General features: G+C 39.7%; 1 protein-coding gene across 2 annotated transcripts in view; it reads left to right on the plus strand.

The window, feature by feature from the left end:
- Positions 1-2,030: 2,030 nt before the first annotated feature.
- MGAT5 (alpha-1,6-mannosylglycoprotein 6-beta-N-acetylglucosaminyltransferase) overlaps positions 2,031-27,556 on the plus strand; it is a 125,326-nt gene continuing 99,800 nt past the window's right edge. For both annotated transcript variants that reach the window (XM_065637692.1, XM_065637693.1), the window contains exon 1: positions 2,031-2,119. The gene's annotated coding sequence lies outside the window, so the exon portion shown is untranslated. The remainder of the gene's footprint in view (positions 2,120-27,556) is intronic.

Raw genomic sequence — 27,556 nt, forward strand, 5'->3', positions numbered from 1 at the left:
ACATATTTTTTTCATTTAGCTATGTCAGACATACATACTGTAAAATATGTAGTGTAACTTTCTGTTTCTGAATGGAGGATCTGACTGGTATGCTCCAGACGGAAAACTCTTAGCTAATAAGATCTAGTGTTCCCTTCAGCAAGAGCTCTCCTAGGAGACCACTGTTGTTATTTTGTGATATATAATATTTCTATAACAGAACATATCAAACTCAAAAGTGACTGCAATTTTAGGTCTGCTTCTGCATATGAGATTCCTAAATTAAAATAATAATAAATAGAAAAGAATCAAAGTGCTGTAGATGCTGTTATTCCACCTGCTTGCTTTCTCTGTGATAAGAGCCTGTTCCACAAACAGTGTGAATCATAGCAGATCTTTTAAAAAGTTACCATCTTACACAAAAACTGGTCCAAGGCTTTGATCATTCAACACTTTGTAAAATTTCCAAATCCTTAACCTCTCGTTAAATGCCAGTGAGAGTTTCCAGCAGGGAACATAGCATAATGCTGGGTGAAAAGTGAAACTCGGAATTACAGAGCATTACTGCAGATGCTTACAGGTACAAAGTGTCCTTCAGCACAAATTGTTCACATCACAATTTTCTGTCCTGTATGGAGAAACCCAAAATGAATAGCACTGAACACCAGCAGAGATTTTTTTGAATTATCACCAAAAGCATACCCATTTACTTGATTTTTTTGTATAACCATTTTCTCATGATTCACGGCATGTGAAGAATATTGTAACAGATATTGATATAAATTCTGCAGATTATTGCAACCTACACCGAGTCTTCCTTTTACTTATATAAGGTTGCAGAGGTAACGAGAAACATATCTTTTTACTTAGACCTTGATCTGTTCCTTATGAAAGAAGCCTCTATCAACACCATCGAGTAGGATTGGCCACCAGATGTCACCCATCTTCTATCGGCTACCCCCGAGTCTGTGTGTGCAGGCTTGGGAAAACACAGCGCTCTCCAGAAGCCGTGCTAAATAGAGACTGTCTCGCCACTACAAAATATAGTCATCTTCTCATTACAAAAATACATTCTCTTCCTCTGCTCTAATGGCTCCCAAACACTGAAGCTCTAGGAGCTTGCAGAGTGAGTTTAAAGACAACCTAAGAAGATGAAACCCCTCCAACTCCTGATCACAAACACCCGTGTCTAATGCTTAGGAAAACGTTGGCTGATGTGATGCACACACCTAGCGCAGCCCAAACCACAGCTGCTCCCACAGAGCAGATCCGCGCCTGACCTTGCTGTTTGCCGGGCCGTGAGGGTTTCGGCGGACGCGCCCGGGGAGGCAGAAGGGGGCTCTTGGGAAGCTGGTTTGGGGTGCGCGGTCAGCCAGTGCTCTCCCAGGCACGTCTGTCTGTCCCTGCTTTCCCGACCTCTGCCTGACAGGCCGCCCAGCACCGTGAGGCGGCAGCGACGGTTTCCCGGGCCGTTCCTCCCTGCCGGGCCCTCGGCGGGCTCCGCTAGGCCTGAGCGCGGCCGCCGCTCCGCGGGGCCACCGGCCGCTCGCTGACAGGGCCCCATAGGGGCGGCAGGGCCGGCCGCGGGCAGGTGCGAGGGGAGACGGACCTGCTCACAGCAGGGCGAGGCTGCCCCTCAGCAGCACCGAGCTGCGGGGCGGGGGGACGACGCCTCACCGGCGGGCTCGCGGGCGTTTCCCGCCGTTCCCGCCCCGCGCGGTGCAGGACTGTGCCCGGGCGGCCGCTCCCGCTTGCGGGCGCCGTCTCCTCAGCCCCGCCGCGCGCCTTCCGCCCCGGCGGGCGCCGCGCGCGCGCTCCGCGGGCGGGCAGGCGCTTTGCACACGCTCCCTCGCTTTGCCTGGGCCTGTCGCAGGCGCTTCCGGCCGGGCAGAGCCGGTCGTGCCGCTCTGCACACGCGGGCGGGCGCTGCCGTGCAGGGCTGCGCCCGCGCTGTCTCTCTCTCTCTCGCGCGGCTCTGGCAGTTTGCAGACGCTCCCTTGCGCCCGCCCGCCTCCAGGTGGCCCGGCCCCCACGGCGGGCGCGGCGGCCGCCCCTCAAGCCCGCGCCGGCCTCCGCCGCGGACCATGGGCGATGCGCTCCGCCGGGCGCGGCGGGCTGCGCACAGGCGGCGTCGGAGGAGGTGAGGCGGCGCCGGGTTTGGGGGTGGTGGGGACCGGTGCCGCGCCCAGCCCCGCTGTGGGGGGTCGCCAACCGCCGTTGCCCCCTCAGGCCGCCGCGGCTCTGCGGGCCGTGAGGGACAGTGGTCTCTCTCCTCAGCTCCCCCAGTCGCGGCCGCCGCAGCCGTGCGGGGTGGGGGCTGCACCCCCGGTCACATCCCCCGCTCCGGGGGCCGGCCCGGCGCGGGGGAGCCACCTGCCCGGGTGCTGCGGGGCGGTGCCGGCGGTGGGCGCCGTGCGGAGCGGGAGGGAGGGAGGGGGATCGCCGAGGCAGCCGCTTCGGTGCGGCGGGGCCCGTGCTTGCCGCGGCTCGGCCGCCCCCGTCACCTTGCGTAACGACCTTCCGCGCCCGGCCCGGCGGGGAAGCGCCTCCGCCCGAGCGGAGCCGGGCCCGGGAGGTGCTTCTGGAGGGGATCGGCCCCGGGAAGCCCCGCGGGGCCGCCCGCTGCGCTCCGGGCGGCGCTGGGAGCCGGGAAGGGCGGGCGGGCGGCGCTGGGGGACGGAGCTGGCGGAGGTTTTGCCGGAGCGCGGGCGGCGAAGCTTCGCCGTGGATGGGAGGATGAATCTCGGGCGAAAGTCTGTTGAAATCTCCCCGTTACGATCCGGTTTATTATACAATCCCTTGGTTCCACCCGGTGCTGGTCTCGTTTCCTCTTCAGACTTCACAAACCTCTAGGAAGTGAATTTGAGAAAAAGGTTCCTGAAAACTGTCATCTCTGTGCCAACTGTGCTTTGGTCTGGCACGTCTACTACTTTTTCGCTGGAGGTGCATTGAGCTTTAGATTGGAAATAACGATGCTCTTCCTTTGTCAGGGTCAGTATTTCTTACACATCATCTTGCAGTTTGCTTGTAGGGACTCACCTTTCTGTGAAAAGCAGTGGCTGACCTGATGTGATTTCATAGGTGTGCAGACCTGCATTAAGCAAGAATTTTGGGGATTTTATTGTCTCCCATGATATTTAGCAACTATTTAAGGTAAAGTTACCTTTTTATATATTTAGGAAGACAATAAATATCACTCAGTTTTGAGGAGCTAAATCTTGGTAGAGGCTTTCCTCATTATTAACGTAGGGAGTGTAGGTTCCATCTTTTCCAGATGCAGTATAATATGAATCTCATCTTTTGGGTGAATATTTCTCTTTCTGGCATTGTAGTCAGTAAACTTGGGGAATGAATTCTTAATTCTTGCATTGTGTCTCGATATGTCAATCTCTCCTGATAACTGCAGCAACAATAGAATACTCTTTAAACGAAGGCTCACTCTTGAGATTCATATTTTTTTGGTACACCGTCTTATTTGTCTAAAAAGCTCTGTCACCATCTCCCCATGAAGTAATATGATAGCTTTTTCAATAGTGTGACTCTGAATCATAAATACAGGAGTGAATTTTGACTTAGTGCTGTGCAAGTGCTTTATCTCAGCAAATAGCCTTGTGCGTAGAAAATGCAAGTAGGGTGGAGGGAATGTCTGATACTGTATCTGTTGATCTTTGTCATCAGGAGGGCATCGTTTGAAGTTGTTTGCAGGATAGGAATATGTCTTTACTCCCAAATCAGTGAGACGATCTCAGTTCTTTCAAAATACTTTTGCCATTCCATGACTGAAAAGCTTTTAGAGGAACCGGTTAGTTCTTGTTGTTTATTATTGAAACCATTTTGCCTGGGGACACCGAGTCCAATTTAGCCTGAACGGGTGACTTACCTTTTCCCTTCTTCATGCCTGTCTAATGACTCTGTGACTGTTCTTCATGAGAAACTCTGCTCACTGCAACACCCACAGTTCACATAATTACTTGTGGCTGTACCAAGTCTGAAAGTAGGAAAAAACGTTTCTTTTTTTTGTGTGTGTGGTTTTCTCACATATAAGGTAACTTTCACTATTGTTTCCTCCTCTTTACTTGTACAAGATCATGTAGGGAATAGTTTATTCTTAAAATGGCCCACAAAGCAGTATGTTTAGCAAAAGGAATATCTGCTCTTCATAGTTAAATGTATGCAGACTGTTTTCTGTTGCTCTTACAAACAATATAGATTTATTTTGTGTGAACGGAATAAGGATTAAAGAAGAACATACGCTTCTTCTTTTCTGGGTGATAAATCCATCTTGCTGTCCAGAAGGAAGGCAGCTTATACAGCCTGGCCTGAAAAGATGCTGAAAGACAAAGTGACTGAATATAAGAAGATCAGGTTGTTTAAGCTCCCAAAATGCCTAAAACTTAGGAAACAGCCAGCAACACTGGGTACAAAACACCTAAAATCCTTAATCTGGTTCGTGAAACAGAATCTGGCAAAATAGCAAAGTGTTCTGAATTCCTGCAGTGACTTAAAATCGTAGAGCAATTGTCTTTAATCTAAGCCATCTTTCTCCACTCAGATTCTCTTCCTTTCCCTTGTTAAAAAAATAAACTAAATAAATAAATCTTTATATAATCAACTTCTATGCTTGAAATAACATGTAGAATTTTATTAGCACAACTCATTTCCCTTCAAATTTGAGATTATATATTTTTAGTATTGTTTGCAAGGTTATGCTTTTGGCATTGTATGCTGGTGTCATCTAAACCATTCACTCTGCTTTTGCTTCTGTTTAATAAAATAGCTTAGTGTGCAGTTTTCTTCCTCATCTTGGCTCTAAAATTGTAATAGAACTTCAAGATTAGTTGGCATTAACTGCCCTTAACTGATATAGTAGCTTGATTATTAGCTGTGTGGTAGGTGTTTTGAAGGCTTATGTGAATGCAGTGTTCACGTTTGAGCAGACTGAGATCTAAAGAAGACTTAGTGTTTCATGAGAGAAGGGGAGAATTAGTTTTATTGATAGGAAGAGAAGCAATAAGGTAGAGTCAGTGGCAAACATTACTTTATGGTTATTTGCCAACAGATTGTCTGACTTAGTCTATGTGTAGTCTCTCAAATAGATGGTGGAAGGAAATACAGTATGATGAATATCAAAAAAGCCAGGTTCTGAATAGTATTTTCATTTATGTCATGTTATTCCCCAAAGTGTCTGCAGAACTCTTTTGCTTAGCCTGGTTTGGAACCAGAGCAGTACTCCAGCAGCAACTCTTGGTAATGAACGTCGGAAGCATCTGCTGAAGGAAATGAACATACTGCACAGTGGTAATCAGCTGGGATTCTGATGAGTGGAAACTCTTTCAGGAATCAAGCAGTTTTGCTATTACCGCATCTTCAATGTCAAAAAATTCTTAACTGATTAGAGTGGAATAAGGCCATCCTTTATTTCTCTCTACTGCTGCTGAAGTAGTATTTATGCATCTCTGCATTTCACATACCACCTATGCACATCCTCTTAAACAAACAAAAAAACCTCAACACCAAAACCTACAAAATCTTTTGTCTTCAATACTTCAGAAGAAAAAGTGGAATTTTGTATTTGCCTCTGTGTGAATGCATGCACACACAAAACCCTCGTTTTCCTCTTTTACCCTCCTGTTCTCGCCATACATTATTCAAGTTGAGAAGGCTTCATTATCTGTTTCATTTCTTGAAGAGTCCAGGCCTGTTATGGTATAGCTTCCGAGAGGAATAAGTCTCATTCAGGTTGTGTTTTGATAGTGGCTTGATTTGCCTCACTTCTGCCCCCATCTTTTTTGTGTGTTTCTTGTTTGTCCATGTGAGTTAACAGCTTGCATCCTGTAATTCATGGCCACAAAGAGAAAGTGACTAGAGTTCTATACAAACTTAAGTTAATTCAGTGAAGGGGTTTGGATATTGATATAGGCTCTCTTAATTAGATGGACAGCATTTGAGGAGGAGCCACCATAACGATGGAGAACTGGTGAGGCACTTGCTGATACAGCCTCCCAGATGTGAGACAGCAGCTTTTTGTGACAATGCAAACTTTTGTCAAGGTGAATAGCCTCATTCTTCTAATCCAGCTGGAATAGTACAGCTGCCATAAGGTGAATTTGTGCAGTTATGTTCTTGCTTTCCAACCAGGAGAATTGTCTGGCTTTAATCAGGTGAATCCTTTAAGCCCAAGGTCCATGCATGCGCTCAAGCCAGGATGCAGCTCCTTTGAGGAACTTCTGCTAAAATTATGGCATTTTCATATGTCTGCGGCAGGGAAACACTGCAGTGGAAGAACAGAGATGAGAAAAGTAGTTTTGGAAACTCTTAGAGTACTCTAAATAGCAAAGACATTTTCATGACAAAAGCTTAAGTCAATGCTGTGATTCATTTGATATATTATTTATGGTTTGTATGAGCTAAGAATCCTGTGATCCTGGCCCTTTGAGTCTCACAAGGTCCTCTTATTCCTGTTAGCTAACTGTATTTCTTCATACATCCTACAGGCATTCCAAACTGTTTAACCTTGATGATTAGTCTAACCTACTGGCATTTGTCTTACTGATTTTTATATCCTGATAAAAGCCTGTGATCTTTAAAAGTTATCAACCACCTCTTCTGACCTTGTTGTCTTTTAGACAAGGGGATTTTCACAGGTTACAAGTAGCAGGCAGAACCTGATTTCACTTGTATTGGTTGTTGCTCGGGGGAGGGGTCATGTAGCTTGTTGCATTTCTTTGTATATAGGTTTTTTTGCCATACAATGTATTCCTTGTGGTTACATTTCCCTAGAATAGTTTTATAACTAAAACCTTTTCTTCACTGATGTTAGAGTTAGGTAATGGAGTTTATTGCCGTTTCCTTTCCATTGCCTGTTAAGGTTCTGTTCCTCCTCTGGGAGACAGACCAGTCAATACATGCACTGTGACTGGTACAGCATTTTACGTAACCTGTTTGAACGTCCTAGCAAAGCATTTTCGGATAGCCATGAATCAAGTAGTAGCTTGGATATTAGGAAAGATTTCTTCACCGAAAAGGTTGTCAAGCATTGGAATAGGGAAGTGGCTGAGTCACCATCCCTGGAGGATGACGTGGTGCTTAGAGACATGGTTTAGTGGTGGACTTGGCAGTGCTACGTTGATGGTTGGACTTTATGATCTTAAGGGTCTTTTCTAACATAAATGATTCTGTGATTCTAAGTTGTCATAAAAGCTACAAGGTGCAGTGAATTGTCCTTGCTGCCTGAGGTTATGTTTTATGATCTAGATAGTTTTTGAACATGTGACATTTCAAGATACTGAACCTTTGGACTTTACCACACTAAGTGACAGTCCTCTTGTCTGCAATATGTGTGACTAAAGTGGGTTAACACGTTCTCACAGAAGATGCTTGTTGGTACAAAGGTATCTGCATAAATTCACTTAGGCAGTAGTTCGCTTGGGTTTCACTGTGTTTTATCCCTCACTTCTCTCTTTTTTATTTTTTATTTTTTTGTCTTCTCCCTTGCTTTCTCTGTGTGTTTGTTCCTTTGCTGCACAGAACTAATGCAGTTCAATGCAGCTTCAATGCAGTTTTTGGAAGTTTCCCTTGAACTCTGCAGAACATAACTGTAGTATGCATGTGATATACCTGAAATGTAAGTATTAGGGGTCCCGTGTAACTAATCTTACTATTATGACTTTTTTTTTTTTTTTTGTAAAATGAAGTGTAAAATGTGTTTTGAAGATGACATATCTGAAATGTTTCATTTGTCACGTAGAAGTTGTATACATAAGATACTTAAGAAAAATATATGTAACTCCTTCATCCAGTGAACCAGTGAACTTGAACAATTTTCATGTGGTATTCATAGCAAAAATCTTTGAACAGATGATCATCTACTTCCTACCAAGCTTTTAAGTAACTTCCATGAGTCTTTCTTGCTATGCCCTGTTCAAGTACAGTGTGTGCAATGATTTAATTTTCTATGTTGTAGATTAAGCAGACTGAAAATACGATGTTTAAGTTGCTCTTGAGAAAGTTATACATTGTACTATTAAACCTTTGTATGAGACATACCAATTGATTACTTTTTCCTGAAAAGCTTGCTTAAAACAAAAACCAGCAACAACAAAAAACCCAACCTAGAATAAATGTGAGGAATTTTTCTAACCTGGTATTTATCGAAGTTTGACGCTGTTTACTCATTCTATATCAAGACATTGTAACACGATTGTACTGAATGCTGAATGAATCTGTTTGCATGACCTTACTGTAGGATAAAAGTCTCACACTGTTTCAGTGCACTGTCCTCTGAAGACTATTTCTGCCTGAAAGAAACACTTCCAGTACTAATGCCTCTAAAATATTACTTTAAGTAACATGACCCATTAAATAGTTTGCTTCTCACAGTGTTGGTTTGCATTGCCCATTTCTGTGTAGATATAATTAAAGTTTGCTGGGTGTAATAGTTAAAATAGCAATAAATATGGAAAACAGACAACCTGTCTAGAAGTATTCAGCAAACAGCAACAACCAGATCTTCATCATCTTCAGATTCTCAGGATGAGTTTTCTTTCTATCTTGCTTTTGGTATGAATTGTACATTAAAATGGACTCCCTTTTCCTAAAAAGAATATAGAATGTTATCTTGTTGTGTCTTTGTTTGTTTACCTGATCCTGGAATTTCAGAGCCACCTGGCAAAGGATCTTTCTCCCTGAAGAGAAACTAAGCAGACAGATACATTTCATGCCTAAGAAAAACCTGTACTATTCTTAACATAGAAAGTTTCACTTTGGGAAAATACTTTAAACACCTGTCTGGCAAACTCCTGTAAGGTTAAAGGAGCTTGACAACAGTGTTCTCAGTAGGTGCTAGTCTAGCACATTGTATGTGAATACAAACTTTCCCATCTACTTAACACACACACATACCAAGGAGAAAAAAAAAAAAAAAAAAAAAAAAAAAAAAAAAAAAAAAAAAAAAGACATCTCTCAAACCCTCCACTGTCTTGGCTTTTGAAAAACACTAACAATGCCGACAAAAATGCATTTGGCTAATGGTAGGCATCTAGTGGATTCAGATAAGATTTTGGCAGGAAGAGGGGCTACAAAATGAATAGCTATTCCTTGGATAGCAGTAAGATGTTTAAAAATCAAGTGGGCAAGCATTAAAAGTAAGGCACCAATTTGATGTTTGGGTTGTGGAGATCTTAGAGGCATACTTGCAAGTTGTGGGTAAGAACAGAAAAATCACTATTTCTCGGTCTCTGTGTGTTGATGGAATTTAAGGTTGGAAATGTTAAAATGCATACCTCTGTTGCAGGGACTGTGGAAAAAAGTTCCAGAGAGATCAGAAAAAAAAATCTGTAAAAAATATTTGAAGGACTGAACAAAATGAATGGTTTGAGAGAGGCCTTTGAAAAGCTCAGACTGTTTGTCTGGAACTTAAACTAAGTTTAGTAATTTGGCATTTGAATAGACATATGGCCTAATTAGAATATCTAACTGTTTTCCTTCTCCTTAGATTTAATTAAGCATTGCCACTCCTGTATTTTTGGTAGGATTTTGTCATCGAGATCAGAATTTGTGTTTCCTGATCTGACAGAACAGGAAAAGGATGTGGAATGCTCTGTATAGGGGAAAAAAAGACACAAAGATTTCTCAATCTTTACCACTCAAACTTCAGCCTATGTTGTACAGGATATTTGACCAGATTATTAAAGTTACATTATTTCAATCAGTTCTTAGCACATTGATCTGTTTTTCTAAGTTCTCATAAAAAGGAACAGTTTCCCTCGTATTTCTCTTCATGAAGTGCAGTTTCTCAGTCAGTACTGTTGATCCTCCAAGAACACGGTGAAATGCAGTATTGTTCTGGTTGTGCTTAACATCTGTACATGTTATACAGCTACTTTTCTTTTACTAGACTGGAAAAAGCACGCGGGAGGAGAATGTTGCAAATGCTTCCACTGGTTTTTTTACTCGAGCTAACAGCTATTTTACTATAGATAAAATCAACCAGTTCTGAATACCTCATCTAATTTTAAGGGCCTGTAATCAAGTTAAATGAATATGTTACGATTACACTTTAAAATCAAATAGTGGGTTGTTACTTCTAATATTAATAGCTATTTTCTTAGATACCAGTTGAGCTTATTTATAAATCAGCTCTAGAAAAAAATATTTTTCTTTGTTTTGATATCATAACCTCTCTTGAAAGAGAAATATGGACTGTAGTCTTCATAGATAAGATAGTAATCTGTAATTCTTGTTGGAATACTTTCCCAGATTTCTCCAGTAGCTTGGCAGTCATATGTTCAAGCAATTGGACAGTCAGCAAAATCAAAACTTCTGACTTTTTTAATGATGTGAGAAATGAAACTGAGTTGCATGAATGTTTGACTAAGTGATTTGACATATGTCTGAATCTAGGTGTCAGTGGTTTGAGACCTCTGGGGAAGCTTATCAATCTCACTTTATGGCCCCAGTTGTTAATCTTCGTGAAATCTTTGTCTGAATCTCTTAAGTGACTCTCCCTGGGTTCTGGATTGATAACTTTGTAGTACTATGCATGATTCCTTTGAGGAACAGGTTACAATAACTTTCACCTAACCTGTCTTATAAAAATTCTCACCAACGTAAGTTAAAACAATATTTGAGGGAGCAATGAAGAGCTTCATGTTGGAAGATGATTAAGGTTTTGGCCTCTCTGCTGGCTCTATTACAAATTGCTGCTTACTAGCAGCTGAGATGAAGTTCTCTTAAAATAGTACTTGCCTACTAGAAGTTCAGAATTGTAGTTCCCTAGTTGATCTGTGCTGGCTGCTCAATGTCCAGTAAATGAACAGTTGTTTGAATGTGGTTGGTATGTTACCAGCAGTGATTCAGTGTGCCTCTGCCTGTAGTGAAAGGAATGGATTTTTGTAATGACGTAACACTAGTTTAAGTGCAGTGGGTAAAGTTCTCTACTGGTGTAAAAGGCATATCGCAGTTTACTTAAGCTCTTTTTGAGTTGATGCTATTTAAACCTCTGGCTCTGCATATTGAAACGAGTACAATGAGACCCAAGCGTGCACTTAAACTTTCCTTTGAGGGCTGTACTGGCTGATACACAGCAAAAGCTTGTAACAGGTTTAGCTTCTGTTCAGCTGCTATTAAAGTCCTTGTACCTTGATTCATTTCCTGACATAGTAGTTTCCATATGTACCGGTTGCATAGCTTGTGTGCTGTGTAATGTTACAGAAGAATGCCAGTATTGACTATGCTACTTAAAACATGTCTAAGAATACTTTCTTACATACTGAGATATTGGCATGCTTGTGATCACATCTAGAGGAAAGAAAACAGTGAGCCTTGTAAACGGAAAAAAGATACCTTTTAAAAAAGGTGTACTTGAAAAGTAGTATTAGAATTTAAATATATGGGGAAAACTGTTCTACATAATTTTTGCATTTCTTAGACTTGAAAAGGGGAGTTGGGTGGAGATCTGAAGAATCTAATTTCTCATAATTTGAGTTTTTAAAAAATGTAAATTAGTTAGGGGCTTTTTTTCCATACATTTGAAGTAGAACTTTTCTGCATGCCACTTTTTTGAAAAACTGATTTTTTTTTTTCCCCATCCACCATTAATACTCTGTTCTGTTCGAATTGTCTTGGCCTCTATTCAGTGTGTTGTTTGTACCTCATGTCTTGTTTTCCCCGAGTGTTGTTCCTATTGGGTATGGCAAACTTGAATTCTATTGCCCAACTGATAGTCTGGTACTTCAGGATATGTTGTTCAGAATACTCCGTGTAACTCAGTGATCTTATAATGCTGTTTTATAATTTCTAGTACCTTATGCTAATCAAATATTCTGTGCTCTGATCACAGGAGAATTAGCAGCAGCATTTGGTGGTGCTTTTACATGGGAAGGTCATTGGTCTTCCTGGTCTTCACCAAGACTACAGTTCAGTGAAGTCTGTGCCCTCACACTAGTCTCTTGCCCTCATACCAGTTTCTCCCCTTTTCCTATCAGTGCAGTTCTGTGGCAGTGCAGTGAACTGGCTGACAAACTGTTGTGGCTGTAAATGGCTTTCTGGTGTTGGCCATTCCTGTTTCAGAATGACAAGATTCCCCAGCTGTCTTCACCTTTGAGTTGTATGTGCTGGGGAAGGAGATTGCAAAGGGATAAAGATGGTGCTTTCAGTGACAGTGCTGACTTGGAGAGTTTGAACATCTGTTTAATTTAGAAGATCACATTCTTACTACTTCTTAAAATGTTAACAGAGAGTTAATATTGGTTAATGCTCCATCTGATAGGTCAAATGGCCCTAGTTTTATCTAGCGAATTAATATTGTTGTTGTTGTTTTGATTTGGTTTTTTTGTTTGTGTTTTGGTTTGTAGTGTTTGTGTGTGTGGTTTTGTTTGTTTTTTTTTTCCAAAAACTTCCTCTATATAGGTATTATCAATGTACATTTTTATGTTTGTTTATCCCAATTAAATAACAACAAAAACCACAAAAAAAACCCCAAAACAACAACAACAAACAAAACCAAACAAACCACAAAAAACCCACCACCTTTTCACTGCATAAATTCGTGATATACAGCTTGGATTTCAAACTATTGATTTTGGACATGTATTATGAAAAGAGTCTTTTAATGTGAGTGTACTCTGCCCTTTCACAAGCTACAGACTATTTATAAATAACCACCCACCTTATTCTTTAAATAACTAAAATTTGTCACTTCATTTAAAACGCTGCTGATGCAGAACTGTAGCTTTGCAGAAATTACTCTAGGAACCTTACAGTGCTCAACATGTTTACCTTCCCTGTACTATGGGGATCAGGCCTATTGCTCAGGATAGAAATGTTTGTCCAGGCCATAAAAATGCAGGATTGAAATATTTTCATTGTTTATTTTGTGCTGAATATCTCTGTCATCCTTGCATTTGACAAATGGAAGAAGAAATCCGTCAAATGTTATCTTTTTTTTTTTTTCCCTAATGTATTCTCACTTGGCTTGTGTGTGTGGTTGAGTGCACTGCTGACAGTTGTCCAGTTTAATATGATGTTAAGGTCCTTATTTCCTTGCACATATCTCTTTAGAATATCACATAAAGTACAATAATGTTTTGACTTGTAAAACTGATCAAAAATTTTTAAAAAATTAATAAGGGAGAAGTGATAGAAATTCTACAGAATACTGTGTAATAGGTTTCAGGGTTTTGGTTATACTTTTCTTTCCATCTTGGCTTGTGTCTGTCTCCTTTGTCGCCTATTTTGTGTAAACTGAAGCATGTTTTCTTTGTCACTGCTACTTATTATTGCTATTACCACTGCCTCTGCTGTTCCACATCCTAGAAGACTGAAGGGATAATCATGTTGTGCTCTCTTTTCATTTGGCCTTCAGGAGATATGCAGGCAGCATATGTGTTTTCCACTCTGCTCAGCACTGGAAACAGCCTTCCACTAGACTGTGAAAATTTTAGTGAATATAATCTCTTATTTAGCAGATGTACTAAAGTTCAGCCGTCTCACAATACTAAATATGCTGATTTGCTGATTTTGCATTTGTTTTTTTGTTGTTGTTGGTCAAGCTGGATTTCATTTATGTGTGAGAAGTGTTTTGAGTGTCCTTGGCTGTGCTCAGAAAGAGACAAAGTCTCCTTCTTAATCCAGACTTCTGAATGGCTTTTGCCTTATTCTCTCCAAACATCTCATCTTCAAGGATGAGATTTCACCATATGATTTGAAATTTTTTCACACACATTACACTTAAGATTTACCTCATGCATTCCTTCCTACCCCTCAAAGTGTAGTTCTGAAATTCTTTCTCATGTTTGTGTAACCTGTTTCTTTACTAAATAATTTAGGAAATATCCTTATTTACTGAACTTATTGACTTCTAGAATTGGACTAAACCAGAACTCCTCATCCTGCCCCACCCAAAAAACCTGGATGTTTGGTTGGTTGGTTTGTTTGTTTTCCCCACCCCCTGTAAAATTAAGTTGAAGTTGATGGAGTCTCTGAATGGTATATGTGCAGTTGTGTTGAATCTTTGTTATAATGAGCTAATAATAGGCACAAGATGAACTAAAACCTTTCTCTTGGATTGCTTGCCACCTAATTATCAAAACATATGATTTCAAGCAAGGGTTACGTGTCTTCGGAAGGACAGTTGCATCTTTTTCTTTGTCACATCGATAACTCTTTTCACACATGTTCTCTTTCGTGTCTTTTTTCTGATGTGGCTTTTTCAACTGACCTCAGCAACTGTCTGTAATGATTGAGGCCATTTGTATTGAAGGTCTGGCTCTCTGCCCATGTTGCACAAGCTTTGAATCCACTGAAAATGAAAGTAGCACATTGAAGAGGTGAGTGATTGCTGAGTGTCCTATAGTTTGTCTGGATCTGCAGATTTTTTTCTCCAAGGAGTTATTTGCACCAGAATTGACTTGCATATTTTTGCTAATATGTTGAATATGTTATTGCAGTGACATAGTTGGCTTGATTATTCTAAATGTTTGTAGAGGAATCTCTTATAAGGCTATTATACCTCCCCTAAAAAATAAACCAGTCAGGATAAACAAATGAAAATATTATGGAGAAAATGTAAGTTTGCTACTTTAGCAGACCACCAAGACTACTTAGAATGTAGGAAAGCTGAGCAGTGTGAGGCACCAAATAAATCTGAATTTAGACAATTTTTTGAATACTATCTTCTGAAATTTCTAGTAAATCCATGCCTTTTCAGAATTAAGCAGCTGGATGCTTACAACCATGAAGCAGTAGTAGGTTTTGGTTTTTGTTTTTTAAACTAAATGAAGAAAAAATCTTTCCCGTTCAAAAGGATAGGTGGAGAAAGATCTGGTGATAGCGATGGTGATGTTGTTCTTAAGGAGCCATTAAATTAACTGGTCTGGTACTACCCTCTTTAATGTAAAGCAGACTTGAGTATGAAGAACAGGAACAATGCAATTCATTGGGGGAGAGGTTAGGAGATAAATGAAACCTTACCTATGGAAAAAACAACTTAGCTGCTCAACTGTCTTGAAGATCAGACATTTTCTCAGGTTTGGAAAATAAATGAAAGCCACTCAAAGATGATATGCCAAAATAGCTATATGTAATAATAATTTTGCATTTAAATAGGTATTTTAAGAGCATAGAGGTAATTTCTAAGGCACTCTTCAGACTTAAACATCAAGTCGTGTTGAGTCCAAACTGTATAGGATACATTTTTCTCAGCATTAAAGCACAGCCTAAGTTGGAGTTAAGCATGAAAGATATTGAGTGATACAAAGCTGTAGAAAGAAATATCAAATCCCTCAAATACAGTGTGCTATTTTTAATAGCACAAATAGTTCTTTAAGACCAGACTAATGAATTTGAGTGAGTGAGTGCTGTTGGGTTTTGTTTTCCCCCTCCCCTCTAATTAGAGATACTGTTATACTCTGCATGCACACGGCTCAACTACAGGTTTGTCTGCTTTCTGCAGCGGAACACAGGTGTAAGCCAGTAAGCTAAGAGACGATACAGGAATAGGATAGTCTATGTTGGGTCCTTGTGGTTGTAGCTTACAAAGCAAATGGACCACTCTGGATGTTGAAGTGTGCTTAAGAGAATGCCTTAAATAGTTATCTGCAGGTTATCTGTCAAATCCTACATGTTACAAAGCTAAATCAATGGTAGCCCCAGTGATACAGAGTTTAAAAGAGAAAGGCTTTTTGTACCAACTTATCTTTTAAAGATGTGTTTGCCAGCACACTTCCCCAGTGAGTAGAAAGGAATGAGTATTTTCATAATATTACAAAATCTGTTCCTTCGTCTCTCTGTCTTTTTCTCTTCATTAGTTATGAGTGAACAGTAATGAAATCCATTCAGCTGTGATAGTGTCAGTGTAGTGACACTATAGCTCTTTTCCTCTCTGCTAGTACCACAGTACTGTTTCAAGGCCATTTAAATTCTCAGAGCCGTAAGTGATCTTTTTGGCAATGTTATATGCTTTTACATTATCTGCTGGATTGCAATAACTTTCAAAAGGATTGTCTGAAGGTGGGTTTTTTTGGTACATATTTATAGATGAGTATTCACGTCTCAGAGTTGTGGGTTTACTTCATGTCTGGTGTCTTTACCTAGCTAACGTTAACTTGGTTCTAGAAGATACTACCTGATGCAGGCTGGGAGAATGGATGCCGAATCTGCCCTGGAGGTCCAGAAGAAAATCAGCAAGTAGAAATAATTCCACAGGGCTTGTACCTTTGATACCAACTGCCTTCTCTGAGCTCTTCTTCTAATTAAAAGTTAGGTAGGGTATATGGTGAACTGCAACCAAATGTCATACTTGCTGCTAATGGAAATTCCTTTTGAGGCAAACCTTCTATCGCTGTATTTGTCCTGAGAAGTCTCCTAACTTTCCGTTGTTAGCTCAAAATACATATTTTTTTCACTGTCACAATTTTAGAGGTAGATAATATTGCCTATTGAGTTTCCTTTCTGATTCTGGAAACCATTTGTGTTTAGGATGCTAAAGAGGTTTGCAGTAGGATGTGTCCTACTGTAGATGTTGGCTGGAGTTTAGGATGCAGCTACTGTGGAAAGATGTTATCTAGGCCATAGCAGCTGCTTTTCAGCTCTCAATGGCACCGCTTTTCATAACTGGAGATATTTTTTTCTGACGTTCGGGGGAAGACAGAAGGAAACCTTGATGCTTACATTTGTATTGCTTACAGGGCATTTGTGCTGCTGAAACACTAGAGAACTAATCTAGTAACTCAGTCAATGTGTTTGAATGGACCATGGAATTCTGACTTAACTGCCTTTTAAATCTTGTCTCTATGATTCAGATAATATTTGACAAATATATGGATACTTTGTTGTACATGTATGGTGTTTTCTAATTATATTAATCTCTGTGTAGTGTGTCAAGGAGCTTTTAGTTGTACACTGCAAGGTTTTCTGTTAGAAGGGACCTTTTTTTTTTCTCCTCTCCCATGCATACAACTATGAGTAACATCTAGACTAGTTTCTATTGCAGTGGCAGAGATTTGGTAATGTTAAGTTTTGTGTGCCCTTTTAGAGAATACTTACTGAAGTGGATCCATTTCTGCTTGTTTTTTGAAAACCAGTTCATTTGATGACAATGCTTTAGTTTATATGTGTTTTCTAAGAACTGACTTGGAGGGAGAAAGCTCAGTGTGCATGCTTGAGAACATGGCAAAGAGCATGTGTGCTGGAATTCCAGGACTGGTGAAAATTTAAGTAGAGGGTAACAGGTATTAAACATAGCTACATAGCTTTAGGTTACATAATCCTTGTGCAGTTCAGCCAAGTGCAAAATTAATCACCAGATTTGTCTGTCTTTTTTTTTTTTTTAATGGATTTGTAAAGATGGAGAGGAATAGAATTACTTAAACTGAGAAAGTTCAGAAAACTATGGTAGGCAGGTGAGGAAAACAACCCTCTGATATGGTTCAGACTGAAAAACATAAGATTAAATCCATGGCAAGGCAAATACAATCTCATTTTGTAGTTATGTAAGCCTTTAAAGTGGGTCATCATTGTTGGGGAAAAATATGCCTTCATTTTCTAGGCTTTTTTTTTTTAATGTACCAAATAGGGATTTTTTTTTCTCCTCCCCTTCCCACACTAGAAGGAATACTTTTCTCTAAGGACTAAGATAGGATGAAGCTAAATATATCACTCGTCTACTTTATTCTCCATCATGTTGCTTCAGTGGTAATCACTCATTTGAGATTTACCTTCAGAGATTCTACCTGACATAAGGTGATGTGCATAATGAATATATGCAAACATGTAGCAATTTAAAATTATTTCTTTGTTGCACTTTGGTTTTAGTTTACAAATTCCTATAAGAATTAAAGGTATTTTGTATACATTAATTTATGCATTTAGGGGAAATTTTACCCTAGTTCTTTATTATTTGTGTGAGGTGAAGAAAAAAACCAGCTTAAGATCCTGTCTGAGAGCTGAGGTTCTTTTGTTTTCTAGTTTCAAATGATATACAGGAAGGTTAAGTTTCTTTTCTTTGGAAATACCGCCCTTTTCAGGGAAGGAGAGGAAGTTGATAAAGTTTGAGGGCCATGAGCCTCTGTGGCTCTGTTATGCATTTTTGGTTGGTGTTGTGTGTGGTGGTGGTGGTGGTGGTGGTTGTTTTTTGGTTTGTGGTTTTGGTCTTTCTTTGTTTTCTGAAGCACCAGCTAGAAGAATCTGAAGAAGGCCAGACTGAGGAAAGAGGGGAGTGATTGCATGCTTTTGTAAGAGGAGGAGGCCTGAGAGATAACAGCTACAAAGAGATCTTAGGCAGCCCTTTAGAAATGAGAGAGAGAAAGGGAAGTTACCTAGGTGCCCTCTAGACATCTGAAAATGTAGACATCCTCAAAAACTTGGTTATCTCTCCAACTCTTTTTTTATACTATGTTTTGGGTAATCGAGAAAAGGACTGAAATGTTCACTTTCCTATTCACAATGGGAACCATGCAATGATGAGGAGAAAGTACATACTGCTGTAAATAGTGTTCAAACTGGAACTCTTCCTTTGATACTCCTCACTCAGAATTGGCATAATTGGTTGCCAGCAATGGGAATTGCATCCAAGAAATCCAGCCTGCAATTTCTGATGATTGAGATAATTTACTTTCACTTTCTATTCAGCAGCTAAGTCCTGTTAATCCAGCTTCTAGTTCATCCTGTATTTATATTCTTTATAGGAGTTGACAGTAAAATTTTTCGGTTCATGCTGAAAACTGCACGTCGGCAAATAAATGGCTAACCATTATAATACACATCAAATGAACATCTATTCGAGCTTTATGCGGAGCCTTTGATCAAGTACTTGATAGTAAGTCTTGATGTCAGTACGCTGAACCAGAAGAGGACAACAGAACCATGGCAGAAAAGATTCCTGCAGTCTTGGTGGAAGGGCCAGTTTATGCTGTCTGAACTATGCTGATCAAAATAGCCAGAGCAGCTTTGTATTTGAAATACCAAATTACTTCTTGCTCAACTTATTTTGACTGAAATGTTTGGGGAACACTCAGGTTAATTCCATGGGCAGAAGTGAGAAGGCAATGGAGAAGTCTGCTGGCACACATGGATCCAGAATAGTTTGTGTCTTCTTGGCCTCAGCCTGTCACACTCAGAAATATAAGCTGTGCATACTGAATCATGTGTTCTATGTAACTCACATATATCAAACCACAAAACTCTTTTCCCCTTCGCTCTCTGCACTATTTAAATTGTATTGCAATAGCTTCTGTTACCCAGCAGCCGTGTTTGGTAAGCATGAGCACTTTGTTGTTTTCTAAATTATTCTTCTTCATGATCTGGAAGAGACTAAAATTTTTCTCATGCTGTATTGGGAAGTACTATTGGGAACTAAGAACAAGAGATTAAGTTTTGCATGAGTTACAAGTACTAATGGTTCCTTAATATTAATATTAGCTGTGCTGTGGAATATTGGGGATAAAAGCACACACTAATTTGAGTTTAGGAAGGTCAGGTCCTTCCGTAGTCAATACAGAGGACGAGGCTTCTGCGCCTGCTGCCTTGAAGCACTCCCCAAAAGGGGAATTAATTGCTACAGAGAGATACAATTTCTCCTTTTTGTTTTCACTAGCTCTGATACACACCTGACCCATCTGTTAGACAGCTTCATTTGCAAAACAAGCAGAAAGCTAATGTAAGAAAAATATTTCTTTTGTTTTCACGATCTGAATCAGCTCATGGAGGGATCTGTTTATTTGGCACATCTAGCACAAAGGAGGGTGTGAGAGTAGGTGGCTTGGAGCACCGGAAGAGAAACGAGGAGTGAGGGTAGCGTGTTCTCCAGCCACGAGCTGTTGGCTCAGCATCTTGCATGGCTGGACCATCTCACATGGGTCTTGAGGACTCCAAGGGCCCCGCTGTCTGTACTGACCATGGATCCGCAACTTCCTCTTGTGCTGTGGTGGCAACAGTGGCTGCTATTGTTGTCTTTCAACGTTACCTTTTCCTTCCCCTTCTTTCACCCCATGTAATCTTGATTTTTATTTCAAAACAGGAGACATGGTAGTCTTGGTAAATCTTTATGTCTTGTTAGGTATAAAGTCAGTAACTAAATGATGGGGGGGCGTTCTATAAAAAAAATAAAAAGAAACCACTAACTTAAACTTCTCCATTGTCTCAGTAGTGTCACTGCTATCTGCACTACTGATGCTGCAGAAATTTTTGATAAGCAATACCCCTGAAGTAAGGAGTATCCCGCATTTTTGTTTGGAGGCTATTCTCAAGAAGAATGCATGTGAAATGCACTGCAGAGGTTGCCCGGCCATACCCGCAGAGTTCAGAGTTCAGTGCCAAGCCTAGTGAAGCTTCCTTTCACTTGTATCACATCTGGGTTCTTTGCATTTTGGCAAGCAGTCAAAAACCGATTTAGCCCTTTACAGGAATTAAGCGTTGTGCTCAGACATTGTAACTCAAGAGACCGTGTCCAGTGTATAGTGTGAAATTAATCAAAAGGAAAGAAAATTAATGACCTGCTGTGGTGCCATCCATCAGGATATCACTCAGCAGGTGTGAAATTAACTTGCCTTGACTGTGGACTACATTTTAATGGCATGACGTAAAACTACAGAAACTGTTGCCATTATTACTAGGGAGAAGGCAAATGTTTTTAAAGATTACAGCTTAATGAACTGCTTACGCCATACAGTGGATAGTCCCATGATCATTTAACAGCATGAGTTTAGATTATGTTCCCTAAGAAGATCAAGTATTACTGTACCAGTAAAAATTGTTGAAGGCTACAGAAATGCAGTTTTAATTTCTATAATTACTGTGCACCAGATGGTGGATATATACTTTTTTCCAATGTAAGTACTTCAGCTCAAATATAAGCAGTTGTGATCTTTATTTACAATTCATCAGATTTTAACCTAGGTGACCAAAATTCCTTTGTTATGGCCCGTTATGATGACCTTCAAATAAATATGTAGACCAAACTTCACTATTGTTTGTTATAGTTACAAAAAAGCCTTTTTTTTTTTTTTTTTCCCCAGATCTTAGTGATGAGGATAGCAAAACTACCCACCAATGTTAACTATCCACTAAACTTTAACTACCCACTAACTTTATTTTGGAATGAGTATCTAATATTAGATTATGTACTTAGAGTATTTGGTAAATCCTAGTTATTTTAAACATTGTTTCTGAAAGAGCAGTACTACAAAGATGTAAAACATATTGCAGGTTATTAACAGCTCAGGAGAAATGAGGAAGTTGAAGGAAATGTATTTCCTACTTTGAATCTAAAAGATTTTATATTCTGCCAACTGTTTTCTTCTTCTAGCCCCTCCTATTTCCTTATGTTCATGCACTTTTTCTTCTGTAGTTGCTCTGATTATTTTTTTAAAATGGTGCATTCATCACCATTGTGAAAGCTTACTTTGACTTCTGCTGAATATGCCTTGAACACCCTCCTCTAAAATGTTCAGTGTCATCTCAGTCCTTTATAGAACTCCTGATGTTTTTGTCCATGGCAGAAAATGGTCATGTGTGGGGTTTTTTTTGTCTTTTCCCTTACCCCTCACCTTCCCCCTTAAATTCTGAACACATATTTCCAAGAGTTAAGGAAGTTGTGTAGTTGTGATGAGGAGGAAGGCTTAGTTATGACTTACATATTAGCTTTTTTTGAAGTAGGGCTGGTGTGCATACATTAATATATTTTCAAGATAAGGTATCCACAGTATATTGGCCCATACTTGATTATCTGATCTTTCTAAATTGACTCATTTGACCTCTTACTAAGGAGCATCTTTGCTTTGCAAAAACAGTACATTTTTTGTTTCAATATCATCAATCAGAAAGTTCTTACAGTAGTTGAAAGTCTTAATGCTTCACGGTTGTAACAACATTCTGTGGACTTTGTATCAAAAGATAATTCTGACCTTAGCACTGGTAAAATGGTTTTGATTCATAACAAATATGATGTAACTAGTGAGAAATGTTAGGATTGTTCTAGAGTTATCCCACCTGTGTCACTGGCAGTACATTCTTCAAAAATAAACCTGTAAGTAGTAGCTCTAGGATCACAGGATACTCGCTGTTCTGGAACTGAAATGAAGAGCTCTCTAAAATGTTCTCTTGAAGAATATTCATTTGGGTTGAGCTGACAAGATATTTTACAAGTTTCTTCTAGCTTTGAAGAGAAACATCAGGCTTGGTACCCATTTCAAAATGAGGTAAGCTAGTCAGGGAGGCCTAATGCTTTGCAGCATTGTACACATTAACAACGTGGGTCAGGTTTTTAACAGTGATCAAAGGTTAGATGATTACTGTAACAGTCTTATTTCAGCTGGAGCTTTGGTCTGTTTTCTTTTCCTGCATTAAAAAATTAGTATTTTGATAAGTGTGTCTAAAGAAACTCGCACTTAAGGATTAATGTGTAACATGATGCTCTTCCAACCTCGTTTACCTTGAAATCAACCCTGGAAAACTGTGTTCAATTGCCTGCTTGCAATTTGGGTTTTACATTACTGAGTTTATTTAGTTGTACTCCTGCCTGTCTCTTGTTGATGGCTTGTATAGTTGCGTAAGCTTTTATGATTAATTTGTAGCCTAGGGGAGGTGGGAGAGAAGAGGAAAAGAGATAAGTTTAACTCTTTATATGGAAGTTCTCCTCTAATTTTTGAAGAGAAGTGAAAAGCCAAGCAGGAGTGCTCTAGCAGCTGTGACAACAAGGAAGTTTAACTGTCCTGGCAAACCTTTTCGTTAGGCCATCTTGCTGGGAAAAAGGCCTTGCGTGTCTGTTTTCCATAACAGGCTGTGTAAGCTGGGTCACGCAGCTCTTCATTGTTCCTTGCATTCAAACGGAGCTCGTGTTGGCTGGTTTTGCCATTTGTTTTATCCTCTCGTGTCTGTAATATCCTATCACGAGGGAACATGAAGCTAATTATGGTGTCTTCATAGCAGTGTTTGGTTGGTTTCTATGCAGCACTACTAGATTGTGGTATGAAGAGAAATGAGATTTCTCTACACTGCCTGTAACATGAATATGTAAAATTGGTTTGTCAGTATGCTCAGAGTTAAGCAGTGTGATGTTATATGCCAGTGAGTGTGGGTTCCTGAGAAGATATTTGGATTTCCCTTGATCTAGAATGACTGAGGACTGCACCTGAAACTATTAATAGCAGAGATGGTCCACTGCAAGCAAGCTGATCTGAGGGAGAAAAAAATACAGAACAAAGTAAAACAAAACCTCTGCTTGTTCAATATGATTTGCACAATTAAAATTGACCCAAAGAAGAGAAAGGGAACTGTCTCTTCTGGTTGCACTGAGCATTTCTTCGTTGTAAAGGTTATGCTTAATGGTGAATCTGATGAGCTCAAAGCACATGAGGAAGGGGAGCTTGTGTCTGCTGGTAAAGTTGGGTAGGAGTGATTTCCCACCCCCCCCCATATGTGTGGATCTGTAGGAGGTGTGAAGATTTTGTTTGGATTTTCTCATGACATTTTCTATATTTTCGCAAACTGCATTCAATGTGTCCCTTCCCAACGGAATTGCCAGTCTGCAGACTTGTGGTTGTTAATGTTACTCAGCCAGGGATAGACAGAAACTTCTTATATAACAAGTCAAAAATTATGATATTTAGTAAGAAATTTATTCTGCATGGCAAAAAATTGAAGTATTGTTCGGTTATGAGTCAAACCACTTATTTTGTCATCTAGTTTGTTATGTGTTAAGTAGGTTTATGCCACCACTCATTACAGCTCATAAAAGTCACCGTAAAATTACTCAAAATAAGAGTGTTAAAGTGTCTTGCTGTCATTAGTTATGCAGTTGGTTTGGTTTTGGCGTCAACTTTGTAGACAGAGTGTGAATTTTATTGTTGCAGAGGGCATAGGATTCAGATAGCATGCTGCTTTTCATTATGGAAAGACACATCCTATATCTAGAAGCTGTAACTGAAACTTTTTTCTGATCATAGCTACTGCCTGTTCTCCTTATCAGCAGTGTCAGTGAATCTACTGTACCAAGTTTATAAGCAATAGATGCAGTAGTGATAATGGTCAATAAGTCAGTGATGCAACTTCTGAGAACAGTACCAGTGAGAGGCTTTCATTGAATCTTTGTGTTCTTTGCCCAAATGGCAGTCAGTCAAGATCTGGAGCATAATTGTATAAACTGAAGTGCCCACTTCTTTAATAGTGCAGCTCATAATTTCCAGATGCAAATTATTGTAATATGCTCAAATACTTTACATGTGGGTAAGATCCTAGAGTCTGCATCTTAGAAACTGTTGGCATTGTGGAAAGAAAACTAGGCTACGGTACAGAAAGTGATTTGCATCAGTCATGTGACCAATTGATCAATCACTTGATAATGATTACTTGATATTATAACAAGATTTTGTCAATTGATAATGCAATAAAAAGTCTCAATACTTTACAATAGCAAACTGTAATAGTAACAAGGTAATGTCTGTTAATAAGTGATTGTGGAAAATTTTGTACAGGATATATTCTTTTGTAAATTCCAGTTAAGCTGAACAGGAGAACTCTTTGAGGAGAAAACTTCAGACTGATTTATTTTAACAGATTCATGGTCCAAATCTATTGATACATACAGTAGTGTCAGCTCCAGTTGCTGTAGCCCTACAGGTTTCAATTATTTTTGTATGGCTTTACATCAATAAATTTGGGGATATTATATGCTGTTTATTATATTTTATATATCATAAATAAGGTATGGGAGTGTTCAGGGATAGCAGGCCAGTGGCTGTGTCACATAATACATCTGAGTGTGCATCTCATCTGGGAGATGAGACTATGGAAGTGCAGAATTTAAATAGGAACACCTTCTCTGGCTTTACTGGGATTGATGTGGGTGTAGGGTATGTCAATCAGCTAAAAATTGGGCTCAGAATTTGGTCAAGAAAGAAATTGTATTGTCAGATTGCAGTGTCAGAAGTACATGATCCCAGATCATTTTAAGGAAACTCTAAAGCAGTCTGGTAGAAAGCTTTTGTTTGTTTGCCTGCCAAGCAGTACATTTACAGATGTATGTCTTAAGTGACTGTAGATAAACTTTTAAACATGCCTTTTTAAAACTGTAACGTTAAACTGGAATGTCACTTTCAGTTAGTCTCTGTTCAAAGAAAGATCTCTGTTTTCAATAATTTATGTGGAAACTGTATGAAAGATTTAAAATGTGACAGGTCTGAAATAAGAAGATTGATGCTACTCTAGTGTGATCTGATTTGGATTCTGACCTAATTTTAGTTAGTGATTGCTGTAGGACTTTGTGGGGTACATGAGCTTATGACTTTTGGAGATTACTGGCTGATATTTTTAGGTTACCAGCTAATCCTGTTTAGGAAGAGGGTTTTCATCTGAAAACTGACAGGTCCTTAAATTCTTCATGTTTTGCTTTAGAATGACAACTGGAAAACGTACAGCAAAAGCAAAGGAGAGTTTACTTATTTCAAACTGTCTTGTACTGTGGGCCTCTTCTAGATAATGATTTTCTGTGTACGTGTTGAAAAAGTGCTATTTTTCTTCAGTGCTTAAACAGAAGGAAGATCTTCCATTGAAGTTGTTAATTTTGCACAAGCTCTAAAAGATGTATGGAAAAAGCCAATGTGCATACACATTGGCTCAAAGATGTTTTCAGCCTTCCCTTCTGTATTTTTCCTATGTTGCCTTGTAGCTGTTTGCAAAGCAGCCAGACTATAGATAAACTAACAAATGCAAATTCAGTTCCATTTGCTTACTCAACAACTTTGTTCCATATATAAACACTGTATTCCAGATGTTTTCTGCTTGTTAGCAGTTGCTTTCATATGCTTGTAAGGTATGGCAGAGAGAATGCTGTTCATTCCACACTCGTTATGGGGATGCCATCTGCTTTGTCTGTTAATTTGGAAGGTAAGCATTTTGTCACTTGTTTCTGCAGATTGAGTCCAAAATGCTTACCAGTCCTATGTAGGAGGTCACCTTTCTGAATTTCTATTAAACTTTGTAAAAAGTGTAAAGAAGCAGGAAAATAAAGGCCACTGTAGCTTGAATGTTGGAGTGTTATATGTAGGATTGTAGCTCCTGTAGCAGTTTCATTTCCTTTTTGTTGTACGCCTCTTGATGGGAAGGGAAGCCAAAGCGAGGTGGAGAAATGAGAATTTGCGCTAAAAGTATAATGTGTATGAGTAATACCACCTTGTATTGAAAATATTGCTCAAACTGTCTAGTTTTTGTTGCTGGTTTGGCATGCTAATATTAGTAGGTTTTGTTCTTTTTAGTGAAAAGGTGTATATTGGACCGAGCTTGATGTAATACATACTTTGTATACTCAAATGTCTTTTATTGCCATTACACAGAAAATTCCTGTGATGGCTTGGTGAGGTCCTCATCTCATTAGTAATGGGGGCTGAAGTGAAAGGGAGGGGAGTAGGAGGATGTCACATTCACACAGGCAATGTCGTGTCTTACATGACATCCCTGCATCCCAGCACACACAAAATCATGCTCTTGTCTCCTGAAGGCAGAAAAGGCTGCAGTTCTGTGGGCAGCGTTGACAGTGAAAGAGAGCAACTAACTCCCAAGAGTTCTCCCACACAAGTCAAGACAAATCTTGCAGTTCTGCAGAGCAGTGTGGTTTTTATCTTTTTTTTTCTTTTCCTTCTCTCTTGTTGCCTTCCACACCAACTCTCAAGAGTTATTTATGGTGGTTTCAGGGAAGAAACTGTTTCAGCTACTGCTCATCAAACTGCTGCTGGGCTAGGTGGAACATTATCTCACACTGAGGCTTTCTGTGCCTCCTTCGGTCCTTCAGAACTGCCTTAACAACTGGCCGTGTCTGCTTCCTCATCTTCCTTGTCCCTCCTCTTTCCTCTCCAGTTTCTGTATATCGCTTGTGGTTTTCATGTGCTCCCACAATATAGAAACAAACAATATCAAGTATTTGCAGAACTTGATTAATTTGTGAAAGTTTTCTAAATCTGAAAAAGCTGAAGCGGTAGAGATTTGGCAAACATTTAATTATCTGTATGCAGCCAATCTGAACATTGCATAAATCACAGTGAGTTTCAGCTTTCTGCTCTTTACTGACCTGGTTTAGATATGTTGGCATCATTCACATGGAAAGAGGCTATGCTGCCTAGATAGCCAAGTTGTTTGGATGATTTTTTTTTTTTTTTTTAATTGCACAACTTGATTGTGAGGCATCAGAAGGAGGCTGTTTGTGAGAATGGTTTTGATTTAATTTATATATGGAAGCATGGGATTAAACACATTCATTACACTAGGAGAGACTTCTGTTTTAAGAGCTGCTGGTCAAGTTCTATTCACTTCGAGCACATTCCTGAGGAGTGCATGGTTGTATGGATACTGGGGAACAGACATTTTAAAGCCAAATTTTGGAGTCTTACTCACAAGGCAACAGAGGAAAACCAGAATCCTTCTCTGAGCGTGAAGATACCATTGAAAAAAATCAATGGGAAGCTTGCTGTTTAGAAAGGAACGTGAAACAAGGCAACAACAGAATACAGTACACCCAAGCTTAAATATGAGAATCGACCAAACTTGTCTTTAATTGCTTAGGATGAAAGTAGATGCTTTTCACACACTTGCT

This window comes from Caloenas nicobarica, chromosome 6 (assembly GCF_036013445.1).
Source record: "Caloenas nicobarica isolate bCalNic1 chromosome 6, bCalNic1.hap1, whole genome shotgun sequence".
In the NCBI taxonomy this organism is placed as follows: Eukaryota; Metazoa; Chordata; class Aves; order Columbiformes; family Columbidae; genus Caloenas; species Caloenas nicobarica.